At 38.4% G+C, this 19,444-nt stretch overlaps 1 protein-coding gene across 4 annotated transcripts in view; it reads right to left on the reverse strand.

Moving 5' to 3' along the window:
- The window catches only part of arhgef7a (Rho guanine nucleotide exchange factor (GEF) 7a), a 153,386-nt gene that overhangs the window by 80,515 nt on the left and 53,427 nt on the right, over positions 1-19,444 (reverse strand). The gene's annotated exons all lie outside the window — the stretch shown is intronic.

A 19,444-nucleotide genomic window follows, 5' to 3' on the forward strand; every position in this document is an offset into this window, starting at 1 on the left:
AACTAGTTCTGCGATTAATCGAAACAACAGCACCTATTGGACCCAAAAAGGCAATTTCCCCTAGTGCAGAGCCAATTGGGACGTGAATCATTTACAGGTCCCTGTTTTGGTTGAAGTTGTTTTTTTTTTCTTCCATTTTCTTCCTTGAAAACAGTCAAACAGATTCCTGATAATCTTTCATTTTTTAGCATTAGAAAAAATTGTTTTGTTCATCAATATATAGTTTGTAGCTCTAAGGTAGAATTGATGAGTTGAGTAGCAAATAGTTGGTGCATAGGGTACTTGATATATTCTCTACTTTTGAGTGCATGGATGAATTTCTATTTATTTTTCTATACTTAAATTGAAATTACACTGAATATATTTTCCTTAATTATTAGTGCCTATGCTGCCCTCACGATGTGTGTACTTACAAAGCTAGACAGCTAGCTAACACTTTAGTTGAAAATAATCCAGTCCTTGATAGTTTTGTTGTTTTATTTTCAACTGTTGATTTTTGTAAAACTGTAACAAAGCACATACATGTCAATTAGATAATATGCAGAAAACAACTAGACTACAGCAAACAGATGGCTCTTAATTATCACCAATTAGCTAACGATGTAGCAATAAAGTCTAGTTGGGAAACATTGAACTTTTCTTATAAAATATAACACAATACTGAAATTACAATTAATAAAATGAACTTACAGACAAATAGTGTCCAAGGAACAAACGTGTCTGACGGACAATCGATGACACCATGCGTGCAGCTGGACGAGTTCTGCTCGACTGACCAAATTAAGTGTGTGAACAATGTCCACTAGATGTCACTAAGGCTCTATATTTTCACTTACAATGTAACATTGGAAAACTAAACAAAAACATAATGATGGAGTCAGCACACTCCCCGCTTGACAAAATATTATTTTGTCACCGTAATAACAGAAAACTGTCTCTTGTCCATTCAAATTCCTTCAGAAAGCAGAACAATAATCTCTGAAACGGGTCTTAGGAAATCTTGGCATGTCCTCCTTTTGTTATCTTCACTTCTACCTTGCGTACGATCTTGTCGCTGCTCGGTAGGGTTTTCACAATGATCCCAATGGGCCAGTCGTTCCTGTGGGCTTGGCTGTCTTTAAGCAAAACAACATCTCCCACTTTTATATTCTTTTCTTGCTGAGTCCATTTCCTGCGCACTTGTAGAGTGGACAAATATTCTTGTTTCCATCTCTTCCAAAATGTGTCTGCAAGACACTGGACATGTTTCCATTGTTTGCCTTGCAGAACACCCACCTTGAATTCACCAGACGGAGCTGACACTGTGCTTGTCTTCTGAGTAAGCAGCATAGCTGGAGTGAGGATGGTTGGCATCTCAGGATCATTAGACACAGGCACCAGAGGTCTGGCATTCATGATCGCCATGACTTCAGCCATGAGAGTGCTCAAAACCTCATGTGTGAGATGAGTGTGTCCTGATTGGAGTAACATAGCATCCAGAATGCGTCTGGCTACACCAATAAGTCTCTCCCATGAACCACCCATGTGCGATGAATGCGGAGGGTTAAAAATCCATGTGCATCCTTTGCTTTGGAGATAGGACTCAACTGCTGCATCTTTGGAGTTGATGTTCAGTTCTCTGCATGCACCCACAAAGTTGGTTCCTCTGTCAGATCGGAGAAGTTTGGCAGGACCACGGATAGCGAAAAATCTCCTCAGAGCGTTGATAAAGCTATCTGTTGACATGGATTCCACCAACTCTATGTGTACAGCTCTGGTAGACATACAAGTAAAAAGGACGGCCCACCGTTTACTATTAGCACTTCCTCCTCTCGTGCGACGTGTACTGATGGTCCATGGTCCAAAGACATCAAGGCCCACATTTGTGAAAGGGGGTTCAGGCGCAAGTCTGTCTGTAGGCAGATCTGCCATTTTCTGATTTTGTGGATGTCCCCGTAGCTTTCGGCAGATAACGCATTTATGGATTACAGAAGACACCAGACGCTTGGCTCCAATAATCCAATAGCCGGCGGCTCGAATCGCTCCTTCCGTTATGTGGCGGCCTTGGTGAGCCACCTCCTTATGAAAGAATCTCACAAGTAATGTAGCAATGTGGCATGTTCGGGGAATGATCAGCGGATGTTTCTCCTCGTTTGACATCTCTGCAGATGAAATACGACCTCCAATTCTCAGTAAATCCTTACTGTCCTTTACAGGATTAAGTTTCTTAAGTGGGCTTTGTTTAGGAAATGTCTCTTCCTTCTCCAGGCTCTTAAGTTCCTTTTTGAAAGCCTCTTGTTGGATGACATAAATTATTAGAGTTTCCGCCTTTTTGAGCTCCTCTGTGCCGAGTATTTTTGTAAAACATTTTCCTGTTTCACATTTTGCATCCTCGTGGTTCTTCTTGAAGGAAACAACAACACTCATGAGTCTGGCGATAGTGTTGCCGAGTCTTGTCCAATCTGAGAATCGTTCAAATCGATGCGAACCTAGCTGACCTGATGAGGTGTTGGTAGTCATCACTGTCACAATGGGTCGGATCTCAACATCTGTTTCAGGCTCCACCAGACTAAAGTTGTTGGTTTCAGGGGGCTTTTCTGCAGAGTCTGATGTCAAAAAACTGGGACCTGTAAACCAGCTGGTCTGTTGAAAGCACTCTGCTGCAGCAAACCGGGTAGCGTGGTCTGCAGGGTTCTGATTTGTGGAAACATAACGCCACTGGTTTGGACAAGAGGATTGTCTGATTCTTGTCACTCTGTTAGAAACATAAACATAAAATCTTCTTGAAGAATTATGGATGTAGCCAAGCACAATCTTGCTGTCTGTAAAAAACGTAACTGCATCCACACTAACATCCATTTCCTCTTGGATCACCTCGTACAACTGTACAGCCAACACAGCAGCACAGAGTTCAAGGCGTGGAATGGTGTGTACAGGCTTTGGAGCTAGCTTGGACTTACCCATGACAAAGCCAACATGATATGTTCCATCAACATCAACTGCTCTTATGTAGGCTACTGCTCCTATCGCGAGTGTAGATGCATCTGAAAAAATGCATAACTCTTTCTTTTGCAGTGATGTGGGTGAAATGGAGAAATAACTCCTCCTGATGTGTAAAACCTCCAAGGCTTTCAGAGAGTTTTTCCATGCGTTCCATTCTGCTTCTTTCTCAGAAGGTAGTGGAGAATCCCACTCGTCTTGTTGTGATGAGAGTTCACGCAGAAGTGCTTTTCCTTGCATTATTATTGGGGCCACGAATCCCAAAGGATCGAAAAGACTATTTACTGTTGACAGAATGCCTCTCTTAGTGAATGGCTTTGGTTCACTTGAAACCTGAAATGTAAAGCTGTCAGTTTCTAAATTCCAAGAAAGTCCAAGGCTGCGCTGGAGAGGGAGTGGATCTGCACCAAGCTCCAGCTCCTTCAGGTCACTTGCTCGGTCTTCTTTAGGTAATGCTTCCATGACTTGGTTGCTGTTTGATGCTACCTTGTGCAGTCTTATATTGGATTCTGCAAGCATCTGTTTTGTCCTTTTCAGGAGGTCTACTGCTTCATCAGGTGTGGTTACTGAAATTAGTCCATCGTCAACATAAAACTGTCTCTCCACAAACTGTCTTGCATCAGAACTGTGTTCATTTTCACCCTTTTCAGCAGCTCGTCTCATGCAGTATATAGCAACGGCAGGTGATGGTGTGTTTCCAAACACGTGGACCTTCATTCTGTACTCTGCAATGTTCTTGTCGAGATTGTTATCTTCATACCAGAGGAAACGGAGATAATCTCTATGATCTTCTCTGACAAGAAAACAGTAGAACATCTGCTGTACATCTGCTGTGACAGCTACCAGTTCTCTTCGAAACCTCAGAAGAACTCCTATCAGAGTGTTGTTCAAATCTGGGCCCTTTAGAAGTACATCATTTAAAGACACTCCTTCATATGCAGCACTTGAATCAAACACCACCCTGATCTGTCCTGGTTTTTTCGGGTGATAGACACCAAATGTTGGAAGATACCAGTGTTCCTTATCTTCTTCTAAAGGGGGTGCTAGTTCAGCTTGGTCTTTATCAAGCATTTTCTGGATGAACTCCTTGTAGTGTTCTTTCATTTCTGGCTTTCTCTCCAACGTTTTCCTGAGTGAGTCAAGACGCTTCATTGCATGTTTCCGGTTACTTGGAAGAAGCTGTCTTGGAGAGTGAAATGGTAAAGGAGCTACCCAACTGTGATCCTCATTTTGGTAGACTTCTTTGTCCATAATGCTCAGAAAAACTTTGTCGTTTACTGACAATCCTGATTTATTATCATCCTTGGATCTTTCGAACACTGAATGGTCCTGATTCTCTGAGTACATAGGTTGAATAATGTCTCCACAAACAAGGGAATGGATCTGATGCTGTTGTGAGGTGCCATAGCTCTCCTTTGCTTGGATACCATTTGGACATGGACTGAGAAAGGATGTGCGCCCAGTCTGCAGCACGTTAGCCTTAAAAGCACTGACCTTTGTAGATCCATGAAAACTTCCCACACAAACATCACCCACTACAACCCAACCCAAGTCGAGTCGTTGTGCATATGGAGCGTCATGAGGTCCATTTATTTGCTCTCTCACCTTATGGACTCGTAGGACGTCTCTTCCTAGCAGCAGTAGGATGGGAGCCTCTGGGTCCACTGCTGGAATCTTATGGGCGATTGACTTTAGATGAGAGTGATGTTGTGCTGCTTCAGGTGAAGGTATTTCCAGTCTGTCATCTGGCACCATGTCACATTCAATTAAGGTAGGAAGTGGTATCTGTACTTTTCCATCCATAGACTTGAGAATGAAATTATCAGCTCTTCTGCCGGACATCTCTGTAGTTCCAGAACAGGTTTTTAATGTGTATGGAGCTGTGCTGGCTTTAACTCCAAACCAGTCAAAAAACTCTGTCTTTGCGAGCGATTTGTTACTCTGCTCATCAAGAACGGCATACATTTTAACTGCTTTGTCCTGTCTTCCTGCAGGGTATGCTTTAACTAAACAAATCTTAGCACATGAGCGTGAACCTTTCAGGTTATTGCAAACCTCTGTGCACTTTGTTGTGATGGGTGTATCTTCACCTGGCTCCCCGCTTTCCTCTTTGTCCGATTCACAGCTCTCAGTTGTAGTTGAAAGAGGATTTGGATGTAAAGCTGTTACGTGTGCCTCACTTTGGCACTCAAGACATTTGATGGTTGCCTTGCAATCCTTTGCCATGTGCTGAGTCGATCCGCAACACCTGTAGCAGATATAGTTATCTTTAAGATAAGCTTTGCGTTCTCCAATAGGTTTGTTCCTAAAGGTTCTGCACTTCTGAAGTGGATGTGGCTTTTTGTGAATTGGACATTCCCGAGCTGGATCTATGAGCTTTTTCTTAGAGGAAAGAGTAGTGCAATCTGCAGATTTTGAAGGAATTTCTGTTTTGTGTGTTGACACCGAAAGACTGCTGTTGTACCTGGTCTTCTTATCTGACTTTGAGAACATGTAGCTGCTTGAGGTGGTAAACACAAAGCTAGGATCATTTCTCACCTTAGCCTGGTTTCTGATGAACTGAGAGAAGAAAGAGAATGGAGGAAATGGCACTGCATATTCCTCTTTGTACTTGGATGCTCGAGTTATCCATTTTTCTTGTAAACTGTGAGGTATCTTTTCCACTATGGGATTCACGCCACGAGCTGTGTCCAGATAAGCAAGGCCAGGCAAATATCCTTCTGCCTTTGCACATTCTAGCTCCAGTAGAATGTCACCAAGTTCTCGTAGCTTGCCGTTGTCTTTGTTTGTTAGCTTTGGAAAGTTTTCAATTTTCTTGAATAGTGCATTTTCTATAACTTCTGGCATTCCATAGCATTCCTCTAAACGTTGCCACACCATGCCGAGTCCTGCTGTGGGATTAAGAACGTGCACAGAACGAAGTCTCATCGCTTGTTGTGATGAATCTAACCCCAGCCATTTAACCATCAAGTCCAGTTCCTCTCTGGGTGTCAGGTTTAAGTCCTGCGTGGCACCACGAAAAGATGCTTTCCATGACCAATAGTGTTCAGGGCGGTCGTCAAATTTTAAAAGACCAGAACTGACAAACTCACGTCTCATCAAGTATTTTGCAAGATCCTGTGCTCCTTGTGGCTCTGCTTCAAACCCTCTATCAGCTTGATGAGGCTGCTGAGTTCTGTCTAATGTGTGAGGTTGATGCCACATGCTTGGTTTTTCGCACTTCAACTCCATTTTCTCCAAGTCTGGATATCTGTATCCTTGCCGTGTGGTGAATTCTGCCTCATGTTTCACAACTGCTTCTCTAGAATCAGGAGCTCTTTCCAGTGGCGAAGCGTCACGAAATAGCTCTGCATGCTGCTTGATATAGTTACTAGTACGCTCAATAGGACTGAGTGGTTTTTCTGGAGTGTGCAGTTCTCTTAGCTTCTCCCCGCTTTCAATCTCCTCTTCGTAAGCCGCAGCTTCAGCCTCAGCAGCGGCAGCAACTCTCTGGCTTTGAAGAATGTGGAGACTGGCTTCAAGGTCAGCTCTCTGTTTCATCACGCTAGCTTCCTTTTCCGCATACGCCAGTTGAGCCTGAGCAGCTTTAGCTTTGGCCCGTGCCTTAACTGCTGACGAAGCAGTTGATACTGACGTCCTGCTTGACCGTTGTGAAGAACGAGATGATTTTTTGGATGACTGCGATGCAACATCACTTACTTGCAGAGGGGTTTTCCTCTCAGCTGGCAGACTGGCATCTCTTTCTTGCTCTGCCGCATTTGGTGGCTCCATGGTGTCCTTGGCGTAGTCCTTCGTATATCTCTTGCCAGAACGTAGACTCATGACTTGTTTGAACCCGCTGCGTAGTTGTCTTTTTACTATGCTGCCCTCACGATGTGTGTACTTACAAAGCTAGACAGCTAGCTAACACTTTAGTTGAAAATAATCCAGTCCTTGATAGTTTTGTTGTTTTATTTTCAACTGTTGATTTTTGTAAAACTGTAACAAAGCACATACATGTCAATTAGATAATATGCAGAAAACAACTAGACTACAGCAAACAGATGGCTCTTAATTATCACCAATTAGCTAACGATGTAGCAATAAAGTCTAGTTGGGAAACATTGAACTTTTCTTATAAAATATAACACAATACTGAAATTACAATTAATAAAATGAACTTACAGACAAATAGTGTCCAAGGAACAAACGTGTCTGACGGACAATCGATGACACCATGCGTGCAGCTGGACGAGTTCTGCTCGACTGACCAAATTAAGTGTGTGAACAATGTCCACTAGATGTCACTAAGGCTCTATATTTTCACTTACAATGTAACATTGGAAAACTAAACAAAAACATAATGATGGAGTCAGCACAGTGCCGTTTTACTTTTATTCTGGAAAGAAGCATTTATCCTTCAGCCTGAAATAATGGCAGTGGTGTATATTTTCACAAACAAAGGAACACGGGCAATAAATAAAAACTGCTGGTTAATAAAACTTAACCAGCAGAGTTTCCACTGCAGAGTTTCACAAAATCAGCCTGATCAGCTGGTAATGCTAAACATCCAAGTTTTTTTTTAATTTATATATATATATTTTTTTACATGGCTCACATGTTTCTTGGATAAAACAATTATCCAAGAAACATGCAACAAGCATCTTCTCACACATTCACAACCAGTCTTATTCTCGGATAATACCACACATCAATACTTCAATAAAATGAACTTATCAACAAGTCCTTGAATGCCTCCTGCATTCCAGCTCATCTCATTGTCTCAGGTCATTAATAAGGTTGATAGACCTGGGATGAATTAAATTTTCTATTGGCAATATTTGCAAAAGTGGAGTCGTGAAATCTTCCTGGTGTCAAAAGAATATTTTCAGGGTTCAAGATGTGTTATCGGCCCAACGGTTTCCTGAGAAGAAAGTGTTTGACGTGACAGGAGGAGCGTTAATCTGAGATTTGGATTTGACCGGTAGATCTCCAAACCACCTACTTATGAACATATTACGTCACCATACAATATAGTCTTTCTTATTATGGAGCTGTTATAAAACCAAATGATTGGCAACTCCACACACTCACAAAAAACACAACTTACCACAGGACAGACCCACACTCTCTCATCCATGTTGACTCACATGCTTGTCCTTCCTGCTCCCTTTGTTCATCTTTCTACTTTTAAAGCATACCGACAGAAGAACAATCTGTTTATTAAATTTTTTTTAAGTAAAAGCACTTACATATTCTGCTCGTCGATATCTTGGTCATTACTGCACGTTTATTATTAACTCCACTGGACAGTACCAGCCCACATACTGTCTGGTACCAGTCTGCGGCCTGGTGGTTTGGGTGGGATGATTTATTTATTTATTTTTTTTGTCGTCACCAGATTTTCACAACAAAATATCCTTGCAGTCTTCTCACGTGCGACTCAAATGCTTTGGACAAAATACATATAAGCACCTTTTGAATTTCAAACATGCAAATAAACAGAATGAGTTAACGAGGAAACACAGAGACATGTATAAAAGAACTCCTATAATATTCTGCTCAATTAAATAATGTACAGCAAAACTGAAAAACAAATTTAAAAAAAGATGACCATGACAAGTTCATGTTTACGAGACAAACTGCTTATGCTTGGTTTGATTGATTTTCAAGAAAATTGTAGCCAACCGCTTTAAGTTACGAATTTCATTCAGCAAAGCCATACAGCTTCTTTCATGATGTTTTAATGAAGAAAAAAAACACATTATTGACTACATGAGCTCCGAGAACCGTGTTATCAAGTCCAGGCTGCTGGAGTGTGACGGCACTAAAATAATACAATCATCAACCATAATGAGTGAGTTAAGAAGTTTCTCTCACTGCATGCAGAGCAAATGGTTGCAGCTGAGCATTGTACTCTTTCATCACTGCAGAGTCTCGATCTTAATACAAATCTCTGTGTAATACAGACCTATTCACTGAGCCTCCAGTTTAATTATCACATGCTTTCTTTTTGAGTGATGTTCAATTAAAATAGCTTTCAGGCGTTTATTTTCTTTTCTCCAGCAAAATAATGTAGCTCAATGTAAATAATTTAAATTTTTTTAAGCAGATAAAAATGGGAATATTTCTAGAAGTATGTTCAGAGCTGGAAAAAAAAAGTTGAATAATTTTAAGCAAAAAAGATGAACGCAGAGACTGAATGAAGGAAAAGAGGGTTGTTATTAGAAGTGCATTTATCAGGCTTTTTCTGGCTGATACTGATTTTTACTTTTTTGTTGAGGTCCGACTGTTTCAGTGGAAGTTCATCCGTCTGTTGTCACTTTATACCAATGTAAGTAAGATACTAAACTGTACTGCTTTGTCAAATAACCAGGGTCAATCGGAAAGTATGTAATTGACTTGGAATCTATATGCATTATTGGACTAAATCTATCCTTATTTTGAGACAAAATTTCTTGTGAATTGGTGTTGCACAAATAAACTTAATTGAATTGATTTGGATTTTTGTCTGAAATGAAAAAAAAATGCTGCATTCTTTTAATCAAGTGGTAAATTTAAACTCAAAACAAAATTAAATGAATACAACACTATGCCCTTTTTATGCTTTATAGAATTTTTCCATTAAACTCTGAAAAATCTTAGATTTGGATTTCGAACTTTTAGTTTTGGATATCATTTTGATGCCTTCTCTTCAGCTGACCTTCTGAGCTGCATAGTTAGGCTCAGCAAAGTCTTATTCTGGCCGAAATAAAATATAAATGGAAATATGCTTTATTAACCCACAGTTGAGAAATGTTGGTGCAACAGTTTCAAAACAGTATTGTAGGTTCACACAAAGATCAAAAAGTGTTTCAAAAATATACGAGAAATACAAATGAACAAGATTAACAATTATCGCAAAGTAAAGAAAATATTACATTAAAATATGGTACAGTTATCAAAAATCAGAATCACTTTTTAAAACAAAACGCACATGATGAGCATTTGTTTCTGTGCATTGTAAAGACAACAGACTATTTACAGGCAGAAAAGCCGAGATGTGCAATAACAGCAGAAATATCATTTAAAATGAGTAAAACTATGAAAATACCCACTGGGGTTAAACACTTAGTGAATTTGTTGGGAGCAGTGATGTTTATGGCTGTACAGCTGCTGGGAGGAAGGATCTGCTGTGATTCTTCTTTGTGCATTTAGGATGCAGCCGTCTGTCACTGAAGGAGCGCTCCTTTCCAAGCAGGTATGTGTTATTCTGTTTGCATGAAAGTCGGTAGTGATTATGAAGGATCATAATTTTACCTCATTTTAATTAAACTAATCCATAAATACTTTTCAGAAGGGTCATCACTGAATTTCATTATGTTAAAATTATGTTTATGGAACAGTTTTTCTTTAGTAGAATTGTTATGTTTAATCATGACTGAGTAACCTTGATACATTTCAGAAGATATTTAATTAAGGTAAAAACTTGCAGGCAAGAAATCTGTCAGAAAGGAAGATCTCTGGTTACTTGCCTAATATCACACTCACTTGAATTTATTAGCTGCATGACGCTGATCAAAAGTCAGATTATTAATCATTGATCATCCCTGACTGATCAAATCTGGGTGAAGGTGCAAGTCCTGGTGCAAGAGAAGTTTTGACATGAACTATTGGACACCTTTCCAAATCAGGACCACAACCTTTTTGAACTTTAAGCACAATAAATCAGTTTTGCATAGTACACTGTGTTAATTTGTTTTATTTAAAGAAATGCTATTGAGCTTTGTTTTGCACATCTTGTGCATGTGTTTAAGAAGCAGCGCTGTCCTCCGTTTCTAGATGTGACACTAAACCAAAGATGGTTGAAGGATTATTTTCTGGCCTTCTGTCAGCCAAAAAGATTTAATAACTGAGGACTTTCATCAGGTTAATGCATATAGAAAAGATAAATAGATAGTAAGTAGCTGAGAAATAAAATTAGTTGTCCATGTTTCCGTTAGTTAATAGCAAACATACTTTAAAAGTTAGATTCGATTTTGCCCAGTGATCTCTAGTAACATTAAATTGTTTATGATTTATCTTCAAATAAATATTTGTAAGATAATTTTTTTTCTTTATTATGAATGCAAATGTTAAGAACTCAATAGAAACCTGTAATTAATGCTTCTGATAAAATCCGTTGTATTAAGTCATGACACTGTATGGAGTATGGATTATAAATTATTTCATAGTAATTAAGTCATTTAAGGCAACAGTTTTGTTCTATATTAGTTTCAAAATATTTATTGAATTGGAGAAAAAGTATCTATTTTTTTAAATATTTGAAGAGCCAATCAAGGGGGAATTTGGACAATTGTCATCTTTGGCCGATCGATTGGCACATCTGTAGCTTTGTTTTATAATCCTCTCAGTGCTGTGATGAGCGTCGACAATTATTCCGCCACAAAACTGAAACAAGAAAGAAAACGCAAACTACGTCACTGAGCGCGTTGTCTTTTTTTTTTTTTTTTGTCTAGGAGTATCCTCTACTGAATTTATCGTCTTTCATTTCATTTCTCTGACATTTTCTCTGTCTGACCATTCAAGGCCTCTCCTGAGACAGATGAGTGGAAGCAGAAGTCCGGAGAGAGCCATCAGGATTAGGATAATTAATATCATCTCATTTCACTGTGATCCTCTCTGCGGCCCATTGCACACACAAGTACAGGATGTAGAGTATATTGAGGCAAGAGGATCCAGCCGGCTGTCAATCTAGTCCGCACAGCATCTCCCCCCCTCCTCTGCTCAACCCTTCCCATCCTCACACACACACACACACCAACTTATTCACATACAAGCACACCCTCCTCAGTGGCTAAATTGCAGTTTGAGAGACGGCAGGGGGAAGGCTGCTGTGGCAGCGGCAGCGGTGGGTGGGTTGGGGCTGACTGGGAGGGGGGGGGGCCCACGGGACGCCATACAATGGAGCGTGCGGCTGACCAGCGTTCAGGTGAAATTGAATTGGAAATCTTCCACAGCTGGTTAGCATAACAAAGGACCTCGTGGCTTTAGACAATGGCAGCTTCTCTAATGCACAAAATCAATCTCTCTATGGGCTCGGCGCATTGTTCCCTCCCGCCATACAGGTGTTCCTTCAATGGTCCTTAATCAAAAGTGTCAAAACAAAGTTAAGAGTTATCTCTGCACCTCCGCATCTGCTTCCGCAGAGCAGAGAGACGGAAAGAGGCCAGGCGCTCAGGGTGGCAAACAGCTGAGGCTGGGTGTACGCTGAACACATCCACTGCGTCCTGCTCCACAGTGAGCTGTGGGCTAGAAGTTAAGACCCCGAGAAACGTGTGTTTTTGCTCAGACCACGTCTGATTCGCATGGAGAGGAATACAGCGGCAGAGCGTTAAGCCGGTTGAACCATCTAAGTGTTCTGAGATATTGCCCATAATGACTCTCATCTCAGCTTTTAATTGCGAGGCCTGATGAGTAATATTGTTAATAGCTGCCTTCCTCCTTGAAGGTTGTTTAACAATGGGAAACCACAATAACAGCTCTTAAAGGCAGCTCCTGAGTCTCCTCCATTTAACCTGCTCTGCAGGCCTGAGACCTTGACTCATTAACAGTAGATTCAGAGCAAAGTAGTATAATCCTTGAAGGAAATTTTTCTTCATGACCCTCATCTTCTGAACGTGAATGTGGACTGGCTCTGTTCATCTACAAGTGGGTGCTAAACACGATCCCACGTGTGCATTCAGGCCTGTGCTGAGGCTTGTAACACGCTATTAATGACAATGATACATCTGAGCTTTGAACAGAAAGTCAAAGTCATTTTAAGTGGGAAAGTGTGACGGGGTTATGAGGAGAGAGTATCTTACTTTAAATAGATAAAGCAGGAATTCTTTAGTCTTTTCTTAATTTGTGAAAAGAAATGTTTGCTGTAAATTTCCAACACAGAAGAATGTTCTTAGCATGGCTAAAGCAGTTCCAGGTTAAACATTTTCCAGCGTAACTGCAGCTCGTATTTTCTTTTACGCCGTTTACCATTTCTAAAGAATCAGGGAGTTTCTTATTGTATGTTTAGACCCTAATGGGAATGTGAAAACAATACATTGAAAATGTCTAGTTTTTATTCACATTTTACAAAATATTAAGTAATTAATCCAGATATTTTCCTCAGTTTCGAGCTTGGCCTTTGGATTTTATTTTTAGATTTTTCATCCTTAATAAAGGTGATTGTGAAAGTGAGATTGTGTTAGCTGCTGTTGCCTCCAGTATGGTAATGTAACGTGACCTCCTCTGTGCATTTTTTATTTTTACAATCATATGGCTGAGATATTCTGTGTGTGCCGGTAAAAGCCATCATGACAAAATGGACCAATGTTTCAGAGAAATGTTTCCACCATCTTGTTAAATCAATGCCCGACAGAATTAAGGCAACTCTGGATAGAAAACATTGTTAACCCAGTGTAATTTGTGTCACATTAATACTTGAACTAGAAAGTTTTTAAGTAAGCAACCATACTTTTCTGCATTAAAGGTTGATGAAATAGCATTTACATCAAGTCCTATACAAAAAATATGAGGTTGGAGCGGTTTAAAGATGGCAGAAATCCATTTTGGATTGAATTGATTGCAGTACTCCTGACTGTCAGAAATGTCTACTGCAGATAAAATGCTGTCTGCTTACAACCTTTCCACAAAATCTTTAAATAAAAATCCAAACAATCCCCTTTGAGTGATCTGGATCCACAAAGTAAAAATAAATGAAAGCAGATCCAGTTTCCAGTTAGTTTCAAAGTTATGGGGTTTCCTCTCTTCATTTCACTGCACACCAATATTTCCATTGTGTTCATACGGTTTATTTCTTGCCTTATTATTTTCCAAACAGGAAATTCTCGACAACACTGCTCTGTCTGTGGATTATCATGTAAATAATAAGATAAATTATCTGTAGACTAATCCCATCACCTAATAGGTGGCATCATATACCGAACGCCTCCATTTGACAGCCGCCAGACAGCAATCTGCCAGTATACGTTCTCTACAGCATCATGGCGTACCACGACTTTAAATGTCAGCAGACTGGCAGTAAAAAAAAAAGAATATTACACTTTAAATGACATTTCCCAACTGTCACTGTAACCTGATAAAATCGTCCACCAAAGCTAAGAACATACATTGAAATTTTAATGAGAGCGTGTCCAGTCAATATTAGTTTTTGTTTTTGACTGAAATTTAGGAACTTTACAGTTAAAGACAAGATGTAATTTACTAATAGGAAGTTTTGCTTTTTCAGTTCTTGGATCTGTTGTTACAAAGGCTACTGTTGATATAAAATGTATTGTGATAAGTTGAGTATCCCACAATGCAAGCTTGCACTGAATAGAAGTATTAGAAATATGGCAAAAAGAGTACATCGTTGCACAGCAAATAATGTGAAGGCAGATAATCGACAAGGCTTATTTCAGAAAACAACCAAACTAAAAAATGTAAATGTATTTTCTTTAAAATTGCTAACATTTTAGATGGTGACCGGAATATTATCCAACACAATTTTTCGGTCTCCACCAAGCAAAACTATTAAAAGAACTTAATAGAACTGAAATAAAACATTGAGATGTTGGAACGGGTCAATCTCTGCTGTTTGAAAATGACCACAGTTCAGTCGCCACCTGCAAACTTTGCAGTTGAGGTATTTTCTTGATGTGGTAGAAAAATAACTTCACAACTGATCTCCAAGTTCAAGCTATACACTATAAAAATAGAGAATGGGAATCAACACAATTGATAGAAAAAAAGGTAACACTTTATTTGAAGGGGGGTGAATAAGACTGTCATGACACTGTCATAAACATGACATAACACCTGTCATGACCATGAATAAGCCTTCATGAATATTTATGACTGTACTCAAAGCGTCATTCAGTAAAGTATGACACTTTTAATACAAAGTTGACATTATTCAAAATGTCTTTGTTATGACAACTTGATATTAACCAAGAAATCATTACATTAAACTTTACCTTTAATAACATAAAGATGCATAACTTTTAAAGTGCAATCAGTAATACTTTTATAACAAATTTATATCAGTACTGATATAACATAACATCTGTCATGTTCATGACAGGAGTTATGTCATGTTTATGAAAGTGTCATGTCAGTCTTATTCACCCCCCTTCAAATAAAGTGTTACCGAAAAAACTGTAATAAATGGTAATTTACACTCCTGGTTCATCTTTATGATCTGGACCAATTTGACTTTTCTCATCTCTTCCTGGACCAGCTGGTCTGGGAACCAGTAACCATGTCACATTAAGTCACTTAAATCCTTTTGTCTTCCTAATGCTGCTCAGTTTGAACTTCAGCAAGTCATCTAGATTAAAAAATAGGATAAAAATGTGCTGTGTGCAGGAATATTTTCAGAGGCATAAAGATAGTTAAATGGTTTAGCTGCAATGATGAATGTTCTCCTATGAGTGATGAGCTTCAAGAGACTTATTCCACTCAAAACTCAAGTTAATGGTCTAACATTAGATTTCATGCTAAATGCAAAACTTGTTGTACATGTTAAACATATAGTAAATAAACTGGCAAGATATTCTTTGCTTTCCATTAATCATGCATGTTAGGTGCAAAAACGTTTTAAATAAATCATGCAACAGAATAAACCTACTTATATTTAAACGTGTAAATATCCAACACTTTTCATAAGCAAAGGATTTTGAGTGCTTATAACACTTTGACTAAACAAAAGACTCTGGTGTTCAAAGGGTCTCTGACCTCCAGCAGAAGCTGATGACAGAACATTCAAATTTAAGCACTTTTTAAGCATTCAAGAGGAATTTTCAAGTTTTTTTTTCACCACCTTAAATTTCAGCTTTAACTTTAATGAAGCTGCCTTCATTAAGGGCAAAACAATCAGGCTGCATTCATTTCTTTCTGTCTCAAAAGCAAATCTGAAATGATTACAGTTTCAAGCCATCTTAGGAACATTTTGTAAAATTACACACCCCTTTTCAGCCTGACAAAAAAAAATGGAATAGCTCCTACATGACCGTAATAGGCTGTAATCAATATATTTGATTATCTAAAAAAATTGATTCATGCATTTTTCCAAAAATTGTGGGGTTTGGATGATTTGTGCCAAGTGTTGTGTGATACGTTATGTCTGATTTACTAACATACGAAAAGAGAAATACTTGGATACGTTAAGTAACGTCATGCATACCCCTTGTGAATTGCTAAATATATATATACATATATAAAAAAAATATGCAAGATATATTTTAATTGTTGTAAACTTTTATGCTCATTTTATCCTGTTTTATTGGATGTGAAGTCAAAATTTTTGTTCTGCAAATGTTCACTTATGCAGAAATAACCTTTGCAGAAATGGACGCTGATGTGTTTCCCAGTGGTGCACTTACATGAAGTGTTCAGGTTAAAAAATATGTATATTTTGAATGTTTACAAGTATATTACCAAGACAGTGATGGGCGTTTTTTTTTTTTTTATGTGAGATTTGTTAATGTCATTAGTCAGCATGCTATTTTGACAGCTTGCTTATTTATTTTTTGTCCTTTGTCTTGTTGCAGAAGTTTTCGCTATCTCCAGCCGACAGCTCAGTGTCTTATAGCCTCAGCTGCTCAGGCCCCTGGGAGGACTCATGCAGGCCAGTTGATTAAAAATCACTTAGTGCAGAATCCAAACAAAGCTGTTAGCCTTTGGCTGGCCCATGGGAGAGGAGCGGGTTAAGGCGAGGGTGGGGGGCTTGTGGCAGCTTGATTGTTTGACGAAGACATTAGGAGATATTTAGCCTCTCAAGTTAGATCTGAAGCTGGTAAAACAGATTGAACATTGTCTTTTTGTCTCAATTGATCATTTTTTTATGTTTCCAAAAAAAAAAGAAAAAATGTAAATCTTTGAAGGTCTGAAAATCTGATTTTTATTTCGAGTAGTTTTGTGGTGACGCACATAGTCGTGGAAAATCAGTCACTGAGGACTTTAAGTAAATGCTAAATTTTTATCAGGTGAAAGCAAACTAAAGACATCAAACAGATTTTTTTAAGCATTAAAGGTTTATGTTAAAACACATTTAAAACTACATATTTCATTTTATAAAAGGTGTTGTTCTCCCCAAGGATGGAGATCAAATCACTGGAGGCAGAGAAAGGAAAAAGCTGTAAATGTTTTTCATATGAATTTAAGTATTATTGTGAAAGATAAGAATATAGAACTGGATTGATGTAAATAAAATTATTTTAATAGCTGCGCACTTGTAACTTGTGGGAATGCAACTTTAATTTCAAACTCAGATGCAACATAGAGCCTATTAAATTTCTGGATTTATTTTTTCTCATTTGTTGAATGTTGACTTCAGTTACATGGCTGTGAGAAAAGTTGCCTCTTAAAAAAATAAAATAAAATTAACGATCATTAATGGTCTTGCATACCTTATTAAAAAAATAAATAAATAAATAAATAATAATAATAATAAAAAGCTTTCATTTAAATCCATGGAAAAACACAGTAAATGAAAACATTTTTACAAGAGGATTATCTAAGAAAGTATGTTTGGTGTTTTTTTTTGTTTGTGTGTTTTTTTTGCAAAACATTAATTTAGTTAGAAATGTATTAAACTAATTGTAATATTGCCTGTTATTTGCTCTTCATTGACTTCTTCTTAAATCAGTTTGATTCGTGCCGACGCCTCAAACAATAACTTCAATAATTAACGCACTCGCAGATTTTTCTAAATTTTGCAGAAAACAGATCTTAAATGGTTTATTTCATTTGTCAGGTGCTCAAGCCACTTTCAAGGCTTTGTCGACAAGAGTGGTGGTTTATATTGCCTATATCAAAACTGCCACCGTCTACATCTGTTATTAATGGTGAAATGGATACATTTTTCTGCTTTGACCTGCTTTGACAATGAAGCGCATTGGGGAAAAATGTTTTAATTTTTACAGCAATGAAAATAATAAAAAAAGAAATCCTCTTAAAATCTGTTGTGTTTTTTTTTGTGCAAAACATTAATTTACTTTACAATTTATTAACCTTGCAGTAGTAGTAGCTTTAATTCACTCTTCATTGACTTCTTTATAAATCAGTTTGTCTCGCTCTTAGGACTCCAAAACAATCACTCTAAAAATTAATTAACACACTGACACACACGCACAAGCAGACACACACGTGTACTCCTTAGGGGTGATAAGTGTTTTTTGCTCCCAACAAAAGCTTTTAAACTGGAGATTTTTCAATTTCAATTTTCTACTTTTATTGATCACTCAAAAGCATTTTTTAACTACGAGCCACATTCACCCTTTCACTCAGAGACCGTTGACAATGTAAGCTTCAGATTCTCGCCCAAGGACACGTTGATAGAGGAAGCTGAAAGTAGACTGACAATCTCCTAACTACCAGACAGCCACATTTCTTTCTGCAGCACAAACGCTGCGTTTCAAAATCTCTGAAATATGTGACTTGATGAAGGATATCACTATTCACATGCTCAACTTTAGATCCCCAGACCCAAACAGAAATCTGCAATCTGCACTGAAATCGACTCTAATCTTGAGATCTATTAGTTTCTCTGGTAAAGAAGCTCTACTTTATCCCACTTTCCCCCCCCCCAGTGGACATCTTAGTTTTGACTGAAACTGTCAATGCAATGAAAGAAAAAAAAATGGTCAGAATGATCAAGAGCAGTCTAGAAGCTTAATGTCACCAAGGACTAATAAGAGCCAGATCTGAAAAGCAGTACCTGCTCCGAAAGCTGCCAGAAAGTGACACCTGAACACTGTAACCTGTCCACATCGACTCAAAGTCTTCTACAGGTGGACGAAGCCTGGTGCTGCAATGTTGGCGACCTTGTCCTGTTAGCCGACGGGGCCTGGATAATACCAGTGTTAAACGGATGGCGGAGTCCGGTGACGACAGGCGCTTAAATTCCGTAACAAAAGTATGTTTTTATCTTTTTTAATATTTTTTTTTAAATCTCTCTTTCTTACTGTTTATTCAATGTCACATGCCATTTTTATTTTTTTCTTTAATTATGTAAAGCACCTTGAAATGCCTTGCTGCTGAAATGTGCTATCAATTTGATTGATTGATACAGAAAAGTTTTGTAGTTAGAAGAGACACTGACCTTCTTCACAAAGCAATTTCAACATAAACCCTCAATATAAGTTGCGGTAATAAATTCAAGTGTGAAAGAGGCAAAAGATGAAGATATCTGGCCAAAATGACTGGAAAATGTTTGGATGAAGGTTACAAACCTACAAACAATGTATGACTTGTTAAGCATGGCAGTGGTAGAATGGTGCTGTGTGGCTGTTTTGTAGCTGGCAGGATTGAGCCACTATGCAAAGTTGAATGGATAATGAATTAAAAGGACAGTAGTACGTCCTGCACACTTTACATCCTCCACCAACGACTAGCAAATTTAAATGAATACAACCGGGTGTTCTAGCATAACACTGATCCCAAACACTCCTCAAAATCTTTCATTTTG

The sequence above is a fragment of the Poecilia reticulata genome, chromosome 2 (assembly GCF_904066995.2).
Source record: "Poecilia reticulata chromosome 2, P_reticulata-male-v2, whole genome shotgun sequence".
Classification (NCBI taxonomy): domain Eukaryota; kingdom Metazoa; phylum Chordata; class Actinopteri; order Cyprinodontiformes; family Poeciliidae; genus Poecilia; species Poecilia reticulata.